Here is a 15,376-nt window from a genome sequence, read left to right as displayed (position 1 = left end):
AGGCATAAAGGTGCTTGACTGGTCTCAGTTTGTCCTATTAGTCCCTTGTGTCATGCCCTGCTTGTCTGTCCCACTGTTGGCCTGTCAACCATGTTTGGCCATGGCTTAACACATAACATTTCAGAGGAGAAAAAAATATTTTTCTTGAGCTAGCTTACTCCAGACCCAAATTCTCCATAATTAGGTGATGGGGTTTCAGACAATTTAGCTTGGATAATGCCTAGAAGCCACCTAAATAGTTAGACCACAGGTACCATATTCAAGAAAATTACCTACCTCTTACAGTACATTTCTGAAAAGGAAATCAATGCTTGGGAAGAGGGGGATTGGACTAATGCAATTTATCCCTTACCTAGCACTGTCTCTGTCACTGATCATCTACCAATAATAGTGTCTTCACCTTCTCTGTGCTCAGACCTCAGCCATTTCCCTATATCTTCATTCCTCACTTTTCTCTTTTTAAAATGGAAGGATGCAAAAGAAGTTGGCGGTTAGTTTCCACCTTTAAATATAACTGGCTAGTACTAGATCTGGTGTTCAATCCAGAATGATCAGATTTTCCACACCCAGTTGCCTATAGTTTTTTTTTTGTTTGTTTGTTTTTTGTTTTTTGATGCCTCATCAGGGATGGTGTTATCAGTGCTGCTAATTTAAGGAACAAAGGCTAACTGCATCTTATAAATTCCATTCTCTTTTTCTGTGGAAAATGTGTCAGTATAAGATCATTTTGTTATTGTTCTTCTTTATCAGCATTAAAAATTTAAAACTGCTATTGCCTTAAGCTCTAATTAAAGTTTTCAAATTTTGTTCATTTAGCATATGTTAGCAATTGCTTTTATTTTTATTTGCTTATTCATTAATAGGCATCACATATGTAGTACTGGTGGGAGGCACTCCTGGTTGTGCTTTGGGAGCCAGAAGGTGTTGGTGATTGAATCTGGGAGTCCTGCATGCAAAACCAGTGCTTCAGCCCTTTGAGGCAGCTCCCTGCACCAAATTATGCTCCTTTGGTGGTACTCAGGGGATCATGTGCTGTCCTAGGGAAGTTGCCAGATCAAGTTTGGATAGATATAGATATAGATGATATATAAATGTAGATAGATTGCTAAATAAAATTTTATATTAGTGTATAATTTAGGGTAGAATTTAAGATCTAGACCAGAAATCCCTAAAACAATGTCTCATATACAGAAGTTGACAAATCGACTTTTTTAGACCCTATGTAGTTTTTTTTTTAATTAAATCAGCCTTTAAAAAGCATTCCTGGGCCCGGAGAGATAGCACAGCGGCGTTTGCATTGCGAGCAGCCGATCCAGGACCTAAGGTGGTTGGTTCGAATCCCGGTGTCCCATATGGTCCCCCGTGCCTGCCAGGAGCTATTTCTGAGCAGACAGCCAGGAGTAACCCCTGAGCAAAGCCGGGTGTGGCCCAAAAACAAACAAACAAACAAACAAAAAGCATTCCTTTTGTCAGAGAGATAGCACAGCAGTAGGGCATTTGCCTTGCATGCGGCCAAACTGAGACGAACCTGGGTTTAATTCCTGGCATTTCCTATGGTCCTCAGAGCCTGCCAGGAGTGATTTCTGAGCCAGGAATAACCCCCAAGAATCGCTGGGTGTGGCTCAAAAACCAATCACTCAATAATTCAATAAATAAATAAATAAACTGCTGTTTTAAAATAAATAAATAAATAAATAAAAAACATTCCTTCAAAGATGCCTCAGAAGTTCAGATGCCTCACCCTAATTTGAGCTATTAGAGCTGTGTGCACAGCATTCTCCTTCTTTAGGAGCCAAATCCAGTGAAGACATACAATACTGAAAAGACTGTGCCACGAAAGCATGCCAAGAGCCCCTCCCTCCCTTGAGATCCTGAGCAGCCACACATCTGCAAGCCTTCGGACCCCCATCCTTCTGTTATATGCCTACTCCAGGGTTTGGACCGATCTCACATCTGTCAGCCCACAAACCCAAAACACATGGAGACATTAGCATCTGCACAAATATATATATATATATATATATATATATATATATATATATATATATATATATATATATATATACATCTGCTACACCCCCTGCATTAATAAATCCTGAGTTCTAGGAAGGCACCAAGTTTATAAGGACCCTAATTGCCAAAGGAGGGTTTGTTTGGTTTTTTTTTAAGCTGTCTGCTATTACAGGAACAAAGCAGTCTGTACTCACAGAGAGGACGTTTGATAAAAGTAGCACCTGTAAGAAAAGATGCTTGAAAAAAATAACCTGTACTCACAGACTTTGGGGCCCTGAAAAAAAACCTTGGTTGCCTCTCCATGAGACATTCGGAAAACAAAGGGATGTAGCATAAATATTAGTTGAGACATTCCTCAGCCGACATTCTACTATTACTCAGATTTAATATTTACATGGATTCAAATATTCTTTATCTAATAATTATTACTTACTTTTCTTAAAGCCTCTCTTAAAAGTTACTCAGATATATAAACACACCTTATGAGGAACATTTGCATAGATTCAAGTATTTTTAGTCTTAAGGAATTATTACTCACTAACTTTGCTCTCAGCCTCCATACATGCAGCCATAGTAAGAGTTAACATTTTAGGCCCCAGTTCAGTAAGCATAAAACCAAAACAATTCTCAACTGACCTTGCTGCTAAGAAACTACTGATACCAAGAAGCAGAAGCAGCCTCAAAAGTCAAACTATCCTGCATCAGAAATATGCCTTGAACAATTTGCCTCTATGCCTTTTGTGGTATATTAGCCTTATGATCCATCAAGAAATTGATTGTAAGTATTCTACCTTGTGCCTTGAATAAAAGGAACAGAGTTTGGGGCCGGAGAGATAGCATGGAGGTAAGGCGTTTGCCTTTCATGCAGGAGGTCATCGGTTCGAATCCCGGCATCCCATATGGTCCCCTGTGCTTGCCAGGAGCAATTTCTGAGCCTGGGGCCAGGAATAACCCCTGAGCACTGCCGGGTGTGACCCAAAAACCAAAAAAAAAAAAAAAAAGGAACAGAGTTTGAACCCAACTTGACTCCATGGCCTCTATTACCCATTAGCCAACCCTGGTACACACCTTTCAAGGGACCCCAGAAGATTTCTTTGTATCAAGACCAACCAATCTGTGGCATACATCATTTTATTGTGTCAGGTGAATGTAGTACACCTATTTGTCAGACAATAAACAACTTTTAAATCTCAGTTAACTCAATGCAATAACTAGTTGACAATTCTGTGGTCATACTCAAATAACACTGCATGATAAAGAAAATAATCTGAATGGCAGGTATATTATTAATAGCCTTATAAACAATGGAACAGATCAGTTACCAAGTAACTGGGAACCTGTACTTCCACCATAAGCACCTAGAAAACATTAACTGTGGGGGGAGAATAATAAGAAACTCAGTTGCACTCATATATAAGGTCAAAAACCCAGGCAAGTCCTCAAGCCCATAAAAACTTTTGAACCTAGTATATAAGGACCTAAAATCAACAGTCAGTGCAGTGCACAGGCAACAGAAACAAAACCCTTTCCAGTGAAATTAAGCAACAATTGGATGCTTAAAGCAAAAAACTCTAAGAAGAACCATTTCAGAGGATGAGAGAGTCTATACAAATGGAATTGAGGGAGCTAAGAACACAGTAGCAATACAACTAGTAGAATCTCACAGCGGGAAAACAATATAAAAACATGAACATAAAATACATTGTCTTCAGCATTGATGAAAAGTCTAAAAAGAAATAGAAAACAAATAATGGAAGAAAATGTAAGGTACTTAATGAACAAGAAGAAGAATCTACAGCTTATAGGAATACCAGAAGAAGTTAAAGGGGAAAAGGTAAGAATGAGTGGTGGTAGAAATAATAAGTGAGAACATTTCCACTGTCTGGCTGGAGGCAGCTGAGCATATTCAAGAGGCCAAAAGAATATTAAACAAAATAGACAAAAACAGAATGACAGCAAGATACAAAGGAAAGTGGCAAAAACTACAGAGATGAACTTTTACAAACAATAGGAAAGAAGAAAACCTTAAATACAAGGAAAATAAATTAATAAAGCAACAGTTCTCCCATATTAGTTGGGAAAGTCAAGAAAAGTGGGCATGATATATTAAAATCACTGCATAAAAAACTCAACTTACACTTAACTACAATCAAACTTCTCATTTAGATGTGAGGGAGAGGTAAAAATATTCTCAGACAGCAAGAGTACATTTGTGATAGCCAAACCAGCCCTGAATGAACTACCGAAAGACCACTTATATAAATCAACAACCCTACCTGGTAAAATGTATCAGTAATATATATTTTATAGCAATAATATTTTTATATCAATAATATCCCTGAATGTTAGTAGACTAAGCTTTCCGATAAAAAAGGCACAGATTGGTAGGATCAGAAACTAAAATTATGCTTACAGGAAACATCTAAAATCACAAGATAGGCTGGAGTAACCGCACAGTATTTAGAGAGTTTGTCATGTATTTAGCTGACCCAGCTTTGATCCTCGGCATCCTATATGGTACCTTGAGCCTTCCAGGAGTGATTTCTAAAGGCAGGGCCAGGAGTAACCCCTGAGCACTGCTGGGTGTGACCCAGAAATTTAATAATAATACTAATAATAATACTAATAATAATAATAATAATAATAATAATAATAAAATAAATCACAAGATAGACACAGGCTCAGAGTAAAAGGATTGGAAAGAGAAATCAGGCTCAAACAACCATACTTACATCAGACCAAATTACATTCAATCAAAACAAAGTAATTTAAGATGGAGATAGACACTACTTGTTAATCAAGGGAACTATAAACCAATAAATACTAGCTCAAATCAATTATATGCACCAAGTCAGGTCAGCAAAGTTTTTAAGGCTTTTGCTCCCAAACCTATGAAACATATGAATGGATACATAATAGTAGTGGGTGACTTCAACATGCCATTCTCAACACTTTATCCACAAGACAGAAAAGAAACAAGAGCCCTACATGAGAAATTACAAGAGCTGGGACTAATGGATTTATATAAGGCCTTCCAATTATATAAGGTCTTTTTATGTGTATCTGTGTGGAGAGAGTATATATTAATTCATATTGGAGCTCTAAAGGCTGAAGGTTGAGCCCTAAACATCCAGCCTGGGGGTGGGGACTTGTCCAGTTAACTATACAAAAGGGCCTCCCAGTCTCTATGTAGGGTAGGCAGACCTGAGGGTCAGATCTGGGAGGACCAGGAACAGCAAGAAGGGGCAAGGGGCGAGGCACAGACCCCAATCCCAGTGTGCTGAGGAGGAGAAAGATATCCTGGACTCCAGTGGCTGCCTACAATTAGTCAAAGTGGGGTACACACACATGGGACAAGTGGAATTCCAGTGGCTCAGGCTGAGGCTAGAACCAAGGTGCCTGCCCTGGTGGCCCACAGCAGGAGATGGTTTGGCAGTTTTGTTGTGGCATTCTCAGGGAAGCTGCATTAAGTGAAGGTGTGTTGCCCTCCCCATCCCTGCATCACAGGCTGATGTGCATGGCATGCTGCAGCCACTGGCCAAGGGCATTGTGAGGAGGTGAGGGTCTGGGGGCAGGCTGGCACTGGGAGACTCTTCATTATCAGAGAGGCCGGCATTTAGCTATACAAATTGTTGGAGTGCAGCAAGGATGACAGATCCTGGCATAGGTGCTTGTAGTCCTGGATGGATTCTGACAGGCCCCATTCCTAGAACAGCTGGGACATGTCCAGTTGCCGTAGTCAAGTCATTTCCCCATACATTCTTCTCTAATGAATATGAAACATTCTCCAGGATAGATGATATTTTAGGATATTAAGTATAACTTACATAAATTCACAGGAGCTCTTCTGAGCATGCTGGGTGTTGCCCACCACCAAAAAGCTATACATTTGTTTTCCTAATTTTCTGCACGAGGTAGCCAAGAAGACAACAGAATAATCTCTTCAGGGCCCAGCACAAGGTAGGCTGTCTCTGTCCAATAAGGGTAGAGATGATTCCTTTCATGTGTTTGGGCACAAGAAAGCCATTATAAAAGGCTGCTGCCTTGCTCTCTACCTGGCTTCCTGCTTTTCTGCATGAGGCAGCCAAGGAGATTACATCAAACATAATCTCTTCAGGGCCCAGCACGAGGTAGGCTGTCTCCACCCAATAAGGGTGGAGCCATAGAAGTGGCTGCTTTGCTTCACTATGTGACTATGTGCATCTTCTATCCCATGAACCCAATTACAACATGTAGTAAAAACCACACTACAAGTGTGGTAATGGGGAAACAACACATGACAACACCATGCATAGAGAAAGAAGATGGCAGCTCTGATGACCCAAAAAGTATCAACCACCTAGTTAACCCCTCAATTAAGGAGTTTAGAGTAGAAATATGGAGGATGTACAGGGAACTCAAAGAAAGCATAGATCTATCTGAACAGACTACAAAGATAGAAATCAGAAAACTTCAAACTGAAATAACAGAACTGAAAAACTAGGTAGATAAAATGAAAATCTCAATGGAAAGCCTCTTCAACAGAGCAAAAACAGCTGAGGACAGAATCAGTGAGATGAAAGATGAGATGCAGAGCAACTCCATACAACAGAAGAGACTGGAAAAGAACCTTAATGCAAATAATCAGACCATGAAAAAAATCCTCAAAGAATGTAAACAGATGAAAATAGAAGTCTTTGAAAAAACTCACTAGAAACAACATAAGAATCATTGGAGTCCTAGAGACCCAGGAATAAAATCCCCAGGAAGAATCACAGTCAAGGACATTATTACAGAGAAATTCCCAGAGCTAAAAACTGCTTGCAACCAAAGCCTGCATGCTTGAATAACACCAGCTAAAAGAGACCCAAAGGAAAGCATCTTAAGACTCATCCTAGTCACAATGATGAATCCCACAGATAGGAATAGAATACTGAAAGCAACAAGTTCAAAAAGGGAAATTACATTCAAAGGAGCATTGTTAAGATTTACAGGAGTCCTGTCACAGGAAACCCTCCAGGCCAGAAGGCAGTGGTGACAAAACTCAACAAAATAAATGCTTCACCTAGAATACTGCACCCAGCCAGATTAACTTTCAGGTTTGAAGGAAGTATACATAGCTTCACAGATAAACAGCAATTCAAAAACTTTACAGACTCAAAACCAGCCTTAAAAGATAAACTGAAAGGTCTACTTTAAGACAATACAGGCCTAAAGACACATTAAACTTCTACACAAAGATGGCTCTAATCTCATGACAATTACTCTCTCAATGTCAATGGGTCAAATACACTAGTTAAGAGGTACAGAGTGACAAAATGGATCAAAAAGCTGAATCCAACATTCTACTGCCTACAAGAAATACATCTTAATAGTCAAAACAAACACACTCAAAATCAAAGTTGCAAGCACACATCAGGAAGGAAGAAGAGGCTTATATAAATAGCTTAATGACACAGCTTATAAAATTAAAAAAATGATCAAGAAAATGAACCCAAAATAAGTATGCAGAAGGAAATAACAAATCTTAGAACAGAAATTAATAAAGTGAAACCAAAAAATAATCCAAAAGATCAACAAAAGTAAAAGTTGGTTCTTTGGGAAAATAAATAAGACTGATAAGCCACTAGCAAAATTCACAAAGAAAGGAAAAGAGAGAAACTTAATAAACCAGTTTAGAAATGAAAACGGGGAGATCACTACAGATAATATAGAGATCCAAAGGGTAATTAGAGACTACTTTGAGAAACTCTGTGCCACAATACATGAGATCTTGGAAAAAATGGGGAAAAAAAGGAAAAGAAAAATAGTTGCTGGAATGAGTCACGTTCTCAGTGGTGGCAGGGGGCCAAGCTGGAGCCATGGTCAGCACAGTGGTAGCAGTTGAACTGACCGTTGCTGCTGCATGATTTGCAGGCTGCTGTGTTTTGCAAGATATGAAACATATGGAACCTCAATTAAAACAAGTTTTTCAAAGTCTACCAAAATCTGCCTTCAGTGGGGGTTACAGAGGTGGATTTGAAACCAAAATGACAAAACGGGAAGCTGCATTACTACTTGGCACCAGTCCTACTGCCAACTAAGGAAAAATAAAAGATGCTCATCTACAAATTATGCTTTGAAATCATGCAGACAAAGGCAGGAAATGGAGAGGGAACTCCAACTCCATGGTGCTCCCCCAAACATTTAAGACACACACACACACACACACACACACACACACACACACACACAAAACACACAAGGATCTCCCTATATAGCAGCCAAAATCAATGAAGCTAACAATGTACTAAAAGAACATGCTAAAAAAAATGATGTAAACTTGAATTTTTAAATTTTATCACTAATGTATGAGTACCAAGTTTTTATAATAAAATATCTCAAAACTACAAAAAGAAAAAGAAACGACATTATTGCAATAATGCCCAGAGACAATAGAGATGAGGGCTGGAAGAAATGGCTTATGATATGAAGCTCACCACAAAGAGTGATGAATGCAGTAAGAGAAATGATTACCCTAAGAACTACCATGATAATGTTGATGAGTGAGAGAAGTAGAATGCCTGTCTCAAATACAGGCAGAGGGTGGGAGAAGGGGGTACAAAATAGAAAAGAAAACCTATTAATTCACAAACATTATACTATGTTATCATATCAGACCACAATGCCATGGAGGTAGAAATTAACCATAAAAAAACAGATGTGGAAAAGCTCTAAATACCTGTAGACTGGAAAACATGCTGCTAAATAACAGCTGGATTAAATAGAAAATCAAGAAAAAAATTAGAAATTTCATTGAGACTGATATTACCAAAGAATGAAGAAACAAGTTACCAAAATCTATGGGATACACAAAAAGTAGTAGTAAGGAGAAAACTCATAGCAATACAGGCCTACTTAAAGAAAAAAGAACCAGCCTAAAAGAATACCTTACGTGTCTGGAGAACTACCGAAAAATTCAAGACTAGTAAATAAAAGAATCACCAGAACAGAAATCAATTATATAAAAGTCAGTAAAGCAATTCAGAGTCAATTAAATCAGGGACTGATTCTTTAAAATATTTAAAAAAAAAAGAAGGTAGACATTTTTTTTTTGGTAAATTTGTTGACTAGATCACAAGAAAGAGGAGGGAGTGCTCAAGTAAATAAGACAAGAAACAAAAGAAGGGAAATTAGAAACACTGAACCCCTAGAAATACAAGGCATCATGAGAACTTACTATGAACAACTATTTTCTCTTAAAATGGAGAAACTATGAGAAATTAGAATGATTCCTAAAAACATGTAATCTCCAAAACTGAATGAGAAGGAAGTAGAGAGTCAAAATGGGCCAATCATAAGCAAGAAAATTAAAACAGTAATTAAGACTATCACCAAGAATAAAAGTTCTTGTCTAGATGGGTTTACATTACAATAAAAACTAAAGATGATAATGATAGTACCAAAAAAGAAAAATTCTGATCAATATCTTCGATAAACATTGATGGAGTAATCCTCAATAAAATCTTTTTTTTTTTTTTTTTTTTGGTTTTTGGGTCTCACCCAGCAGCGTTCAGGGGTTACTCCTAGCTCAACACTCAGAAATCGCTCCTGGCAGGCTCAAGGGACCATATGGGATGCTGGGATTTGAACCACCATTCTTCTGCATCTAAGGGAAATGCTTTACCTCCATGCCTTACCTCTCTGGCCCCTGAATCTTAAAAAAACTAAATCCAACAGTGCACTAGAAAAGAGTCATACCTGATGATCAAGTGGATGCAAGAATGGTTCAATATATACAAATAAGTGAACAACAAAAATTACATCGGTAAAAGAAAAGACAGATACAAATTATATGATTATATCAATCAATGGAGAGAAAGCTTTGGCAAGATCTAATATCTATTCATAATAAAAACTTTTTTCAATAAAATAAGAATGAAAAAACCTTCCTCAATATAGTAACAGCAGTCTATTAAAAGCCCATAGTCAATATTATTCTACATGCTGAAAACTGAAAGCATTCCCACTGAGGTCAAGCTCAAAACAAAGATGTACACTTTCTCTACTCTTATTCACATTGAATAGTTTGATTAGAAGTTATAGCAACACACATTGATTAGAAGTTCTAACAACAGAAGTCATGCAATAAAAGAAAATCAAATGGATCCACATTGGAAAAGTGGAACTCAAATCATCTTTATTTGAAACTGACATGATAATGTACATTGAGGATTTAAAAAAAATTCACAAAAGAGCTCCTAGAAACAATAAACCAATAAAGCAACAGGGTTGGCTACAAAGTCAATATCCCATGCTTGTGGATTGAAAGAATCAATGTTTTCAAAATTATCATTCTATCTATACTACTATATAGATTCAAGGCAATCCCTATAAAAATTTAGACAACATTCTTTTAGGACTTAGAACAGTAAATTATAGAGTATATGTGGAATCATAAAATACCCCAAATATCCAAACTCATACTAAAAAATAAGAAACTGGAAGGCTATCTAACTTGAAACTATACTACAAAGTCATAGTAATTAAAACAGTATGGTACTGGAATAAAGATAAATTTTCTGCTAGCTGGTCAGAATATAATATCCAACAACAAACCCCTATATATATGTTTAGCTAAAGTTTTACAAAGGTGTCAAGGCATAAAATGGAATTAATACAGCCTCTTCAACTGTGATGTTAGGAAAATTACATAACCACATGTGAGAAATTAAATCTGGATTTATATCTCACACATTACACAAAGAAAATCAACTCAAAGTGGATATAAGACCTTGATACAAAACCTGAATCTATAGAATACATTGAGAAAAATATAGCCAGAAAAATATAACCTTGTACTCAAAAGGAGTCTTTCATAATATGTGGCATAGGTTACAGAATCAAAACTAAACAAATGGGACTGTATCAAACTAAAAAGGTTCAGTATGGCAAAAGAAACTGGCTGAACCTATGAGACAGATAACTGAGTGGAATAAAAAACTTGCGCTCAACACATCATATAAAGGGTTGATACCCAGGATATACCAAGTACTCACAAATATATAAAAAAAAATGTTTTTAAATAAAAAAAATCCTAAACTCCATCAAAAAGTAGGGAGAAGAAATGAACAGACACTACTTTGCATAAGACAAATGGATGGCCAACAGGAACATGAAAATATTTTCTTTTTTTTTAATTTTTTTATTTTTAATTATGAAAACAAGGATGCAAAGAAAGAGTACAAGGTAAAGTTACAGTGGAAGGACAATCCCCCATAACATAAGTCCCAGAAATCCCCTTGCTGATATCTTAATTTTGAAATTTCAGCCAAAGAACATTAAGATAAATAAGACAGAATCCATGTAATTACTTTGTCCCTCAAGTCCCCAGATTGTAACACATTATAATATTTCTTAACAAGCACACAAGGCAATCTAAAGCCATAAAACTTACGTAACTCCTTAAATATTACAGGCATAGTATTTTTTTACATTCCATATACAGGCATATTAGCTTAAGTTAACCTCAAATTTTAAGTGGGTTCTTTTTAAGGATTAGAGTCAAAGGAGCACAGTAAAAATGGTGCTAGAGTGGCAATTGTTGTTTGCATAGGCCCACCAAAATATGAGGGACATGAAAAGAAATAACCTTGGCCTAAATACAAAGAGACCAGACCCCTGAAGTTTCCTGGCACAAGACCAACCTAGACTCCAGGCAAGCTAGATCGTCCAATCCAAGACATTGTCTGTAGTGCCAACACACTTTTATTTTTCACACTGTCTTTGTTGTTGTATCATGTTTCTGTTTTAAAGATCCTGGAATCTGCATATCCTACATTGAAGTCAGGATGTGGAACATCCTCTCGTTTCACCTCACAATCAAAGGGCGATGCAGGGAGCCCTGTCCTGTAAGCAGGTCGTTGTTGTTGTTAAGTCTTCTCAGTGTTAAGGGAAGTCCCTTTTGAGCAGGTCGATGTCTGAGCAGTGTAGGGTCTTCCGTGGTAGAGGATTGCTTCCAGGTGATGTTATAGACCAGCCTGGATGTTTCAGGAACATGAAAATATTTTCATCATCACTAATTATTATTGAGGAAATTCAAATCAAGACAACAATAGAATATCACCTTACATCAGTAAGAATGACACAAATAAAAAATAATGGAATAATTTGTGTTGGTGGAGATGTGAAACTCTCATCTATTAAAAAAAAAAAAAAGAAAGAAACTCTCATCTATTGCTGGTAAGAATGTTATCTGGTCTAAACACTATCGAAAACATTATGGAGAGTTCTCAGTAATCTCAGATTAGAGTGTCCATATGACCCATAAATTCCACTTTTGGGCAGAATCTTTAGAACAGAAATCCCAATTAAAGGGGTAAATAATGGAGGTACCAAGACCAAACAGTTGTAAGATCACTAAGTAGTAAGCTGGACACAGAGGGGACCACTCATTCTAGCAGCCTTGGAGGTGAGGTTGGAGGATATGGGAGGGTGGATGAGAACGGAGGTGAAGGGAGGGTAATTCATTTGGTGATGGGAATTCCCCTGATTCAAGATTATTATGTGCCTAAATTATTACTGTGAACGACTTGTAAGCCACTATGATTAAAATAAAAATTATTAATAAAAAAGAACAGAAATTTCTCTTTAGAACAGAAAAACATCATTAAAAAAGGAAATATGCACAACATTTCTGAGAACAATAGCTATGACTTGTAATAAACCCAAATGTTCAATGACAGATAAGTATGTCATGAAGATGTCACACACACAATGGAATACTACATAACTGTAAGGGATGATGATATCATGCTATTCACTGCAACAATGATTAAAATGAAAGATATGATTTTAAATGAAGCAAGCCAGAAAAGAAAAATAAATACTGGGTTATTTCACTTATATGTGTAATTTAGAATAACTAGATGAAGGAATACAATCTAAGGTTGCCTCGGTCACATTTGACTCCAGAGTATAGGGGCCAAATAGGGAGAAGAAAAGAAATAGCATTGATGGGGTAAGGATAGACATGGATTGAGGTCACAGTATTTTAGATTACATCGGTGGTGTTAAGGAATGATAGTGCCAAATATTCAAATCACAGAGTCAACACACTAAAATCATGAAACCCATACTTAAAAAGATATCTTTTAAGATGGCAGGCTGAAGATGTTGGGATATGATCAGCAGCCTGGAAAATTGGGGCAGAAAAAAATTGACTCTGGTGGTGGGAACATTGTACATCTAAAACTGAAGTATGAAGATCTTTGTAAATCTTGGTGCTTTAATAAAATTAATATTTAAAGAATAAATATAACTAAGATACTAGACACAAATGTAAGAAAGGATAAAGAGAAAATTATGATAACAAGGGAGCCTCACAAGAGATTATTGGAAGTGTTAAAATGTGGCAGTAGTAAAGAGCTGCTCAAAGGCAGCTGAAGTGGAATAGAAAGAAGGACCTGGGGACATTGATGGAAGGAACTAGATGTGCCTAGTGAAGGGACTGGTGTTGGAATATTGTACTCCTGAAACTCAATAATGAATTACTTTGTAATTCATAGTGATTCAATAATAAATGAAAAGGATAAAAAAAAAACATAGTAGGTGGACATGCCCCATAAGTAAGAGCCCTGTTCAGGATCTAGGCAAAAGGCTGTAGTAACAGCTTTGAAAACAGAACTCAAGCACTGGAGAAGACTCAGAAGTTTGCATGCGTGGCTATCTGGTGGGCACATAGCTCCTCTGGGAGATATTCAGACATGTGTTTTCACTTCCTAAGACAATGATAAGGTAGGAGACAATTATCAGTTGCATGTGATGTTAATTTAAGGATTTGACTGTGGGCAATCGGTCCCCTCTTGGTATGCCATTGACTGGTAGTGTTTTTGCCATAACTGAAAGAAGATAGTTTGGAGGCAAATGTAAAGGAAAAAAAAAGAGGAAATTGATGGCGGGAAATGAACACTGTTGAAGGGATGGGTGTCTGAAAAGTGTATGAATGAAACTTAACTATAAACTTTTTAATGCTGTATTACATGGTGATTTAATTTTTTTTTAATTTTAAAGAAAAGAGAGAGCCTAAAGAAATATGGTGGCAAGACAGACTACAGAGAAAGTTGTACAAGAAGAGATGTTATAGTGATTATATAGTGAAGATAGCTAAGAAATTTTACTTTTTTTTTTCCCTACACTCAGCAATCCAGCAGTACTCAGGGCTTACTCCTGACTCTTTACTCAGGGATCTCTCTTAGCAGGCTTAGAGAAATTAACCCACATTTGGTGTGTTCGAGACAAATGTCCTGTCTGCTGTGCTATCTCTCCTGCCCACACTAAAGAATTTTACATCAAGCATTTCTCATAGTCTATAATTACCCAGTGTTGCTTCAGCAGAAGACTGGCAATCATTGTTATTTAAAAAGGAGAAGTAAAGCATCTGGAAGAGCAAGAGTGATCCATAGAACCAGGTTGACAATAGAACAGACTAGAGTGATAAGTGAGGCCAAAGCAGGTTGGTTTCTCCGGGTTCACATGGATTTGGGAGGGGATTAGGTGCTGTACTGAATGGAGGCCTGGATGATGTTATTTAGAAATTAGAGAAAAATGAGATTATAGAGAATAGAAAGCTAAGGAAACCCTGGAAATGAAACTTGGGTTAAAGGGAGATGTGGCCACATGTCTTTTAAAGAAAACTTTACTCAGGAGAAAATGATGGGTTGCTTCCTGCTATTATCCTACAGCCACTCCTTTGTGCTGAGTTTCCATTACTTTCAGCTACTCAGCACCTCAGCAGATAGTAAACTTCCTAGATCCTCTTTCTCAGCCAATGCTAACAAAAAAGTTTAAGCCTCTCATATCACAAGGCAGGAAATGAATCATGTGACAAGAAGGGCACCAAGTGCTCTGAAATTCTTGCAGTAGATATAAGGTTTTTTAATTTTACCTTCTTCTAAATCAGCAGAACGTTTGACTAACCTTTTCTTTTTTTAAAATGCTAAGAGACAGACATCTAAACTGTACACATGCTTAAATCTAATGACTTATTTTTTTATAAATCTTTATTTAAGCACCATGATTACAAGTATGTTTGTAGTTGGGTTTCGATCATAAACAGAATACCCCCTTCACCAGTGCAACATTCCCACCTTCTCATCGAGGCTCTTTAATTTCACAGCCCTCTGATTTTACTTTATTTAAAGGTTGGAAAAAACAAGGTTTTGAGAGAATGTGCCCCAAACAACCAGACCAATGTTGATTAAGTTTGTCATTCTACTGGCTAATCACCAAAGAGGAAATGCTGAAAGAGCTCTTTTTTTTTTTTTTTTTTTTTTTTTTGTGGTTTTTGGGTCACACCCGGCAGTGCTCAGGGGTTATTCCTGGCTCCAGGCTCTGAAATTGCTCC

The 15,376-nt window shown here is 37.2% G+C and overlaps 1 pseudogene; it reads left to right on the top strand.

Moving 5' to 3' along the window:
• Nucleotides 1–7,853: 7,853 nt before the first annotated feature.
• LOC126007296 (mitochondrial import inner membrane translocase subunit TIM14-like) lies at nucleotides 7,854–8,326 on the top strand (annotated as a pseudogene).
• The last annotated feature ends 7,050 nt before the right edge of the window (nucleotides 8,327–15,376 follow it).

This window comes from Suncus etruscus, chromosome 4 (genome assembly GCF_024139225.1).
Source record: "Suncus etruscus isolate mSunEtr1 chromosome 4, mSunEtr1.pri.cur, whole genome shotgun sequence".
NCBI lineage: Eukaryota > Metazoa > Chordata > Mammalia > Eulipotyphla > Soricidae > Suncus > Suncus etruscus.
This window is presented reverse-complemented; position numbering and strand designations above follow the sequence as displayed.